We start from the raw sequence: 2,126 nt of genomic DNA, 5'->3' as shown, positions 1-2,126 counted from the left end.
GTACTGTTGAAAGTGACCTCGAGGTGGCCACACGTGAAGCAGGTTCAACCGCGGGCTACGGAGGTAGACAGTTGTCAGTTTGGTGCGCCGCAATTTCCACACGCGGCTGTGTTTCTGGAGTACGGGATGACAGCGCCACTACATAGGACACTACAGTAGTATTCTTTACAAGTTATGAAAAAGGAACCAAAGACATTGCTGGATTTGGACTCCGTCATTGCAGAAATCTGAAAGTATGTGGCCCCGCGGCATTACTTCACGTGTTTTTGATAAATTGATTTTAAAAATCCACATACACGCAGTGTTTTATTATGCCTGCTACGCTGCTGGTTCATTGTTCCCGTTGCTAATGAAGGTGGCATCAAAGGGGCCGACTAAGGGTGTACTGATCTCAAATTGCCGTTATTTTGTTGGCAGTGTTGGATTCTGTCTGAAGTGTCGTCAGCTATTAAAGTTATTTTGGAATTGTGCAGTGTATTTCTGAGGAATGAACCCAGCAATTTATCTTTCCTTTATTTTTCTTCAGAGTTTGTAGAATGACCTTTGTGAGCAATAAAAATGTGCTTTTGAAATTGTGCTTCATAGTGATGGCTGGAGTTTCATGATTACATTTTGGTGCTTGTGCAGTTTAACAGTAGAGTATAAATTTTTCCAAAGGAGTTTACAAAGTGTATTGGCAAACAGTCAGGTGTCCAGCGTCCCCTTACAACGATAGAGCCATTATTCTACCAAGTGGGACAATTTTTTCAGAGACTTCCCATAAATCTTTAGTTTGTTTAGATTCAACATCTCTTCCATACACTTGGAAGTTATTCTTGTTCTAGCAACTATGACGAGTTGGAGGGGCTTCAGAGTGGTGTGTCACTGATTTTCAAGCATGCACAGTTGCATCTGATTATGCAGCTGCTGTAAGAATAGAAAATGATGCGGCATATCAGAATAGTTCAGGACCTTAGCGCTTCATGTTGCTGCATTTCAAGAATATTCTGGCTGTACAGCTGCAGTAAGAATAGGAACCAGTTGCCCAGCAGGTTGCAATGGTTTGATGTCAGTCCTTCGAGGTGCTAATGTTGCTCCTTTGCAGAGGTGGGCTGTTGCTTCTGACTAGAAGGCTACGGCAAGAATTGCAGACTTATGTAGTACGCTGGAATGGATTCATGGGAGGCCCTCGGGCTGTAAAGCCGCTGCTTCTCAAGCACACCTCTTGTTTACAGCCATGAAGCCGCGGTGAGGGAAAATTCCAGAGACTGTGAAGTTGGTGCTTCTCATGAACGCAAGTGTAATTTTTGTATAGGACCCACACCTCCACCATGACCTTTGCCAGCTCTCCCAGTATTGGCATTTTCAATGTGCGTGCACAGCCTGGACAGCTTTCATGGTGCGGAAAACACTACTCGAACACTGCGCCATGAAATAATTTTCTTTATGTTGTGCGACGGCTTATGAAGATACGGCATCACTTTCACCTTGTTTTCATCGGGCCTCTGCACTTTCGTTTTGCCTTTTAAACTTGATTTGGAGGCAGTCTGCAACCGCCTTAAGCACTGGTGTCAGAAAACCCTCTGCAGAAAACCCTATGAGTCTGGCGGTCAATCTGTTCCTGGATTACATGGACACAACTTTTCTGCAGTGCACTGCAGAAACGTAATGTGGCTATGCCTCATCAGCGATGGCTCAGAGGTACTGCACTCGCCTCATATGGGGAAGTACTGGGTTCGAATCTGCGCACCGCTGGGCACCCACTGGTTTCTTTAATGGGTACAGGTGTCCCTGGTCGAGTGCGGACCTTTGAAAGGATAACTCACACCTGGAAAGCTGCCTTTACCCTTGCGAGGGGCTTCCGACCTTTGTCAATCTGGTGGGGCCCCGGCCTTCTACAACACCGCATTGCCGAAGGGAGGAAGAGTCTGGCGGCATGTCCTACCACAGGCGGTTACTGAGTAGAGTGTGCAGCGTAGCTGTGGAAGTCGCCATGTGCATTCGTGTGTCTTGGTGGTGCCGGGCACCTATTGAGAAAATAGGTACAAGCCTGGTGCTCGGCCCTTGTTACCACTAGAAGATGCTCCTGGCGTGTGATTACACTTGAAAAGTTGACCCAGCTTGTACAGGAAATCAAGTCTATGCAA

The sequence above is a fragment of the Haemaphysalis longicornis genome, unplaced genomic scaffold (genome assembly GCF_048455015.1).
Source record: "Haemaphysalis longicornis isolate Haplotype H1 unplaced genomic scaffold, Haemaphysalis longicornis Haplotype H1 scaffold_7, whole genome shotgun sequence".
Classification (NCBI taxonomy): Eukaryota; Metazoa; Arthropoda; class Arachnida; order Ixodida; family Ixodidae; genus Haemaphysalis; species Haemaphysalis longicornis.
This window is presented reverse-complemented; position numbering follows the sequence as displayed.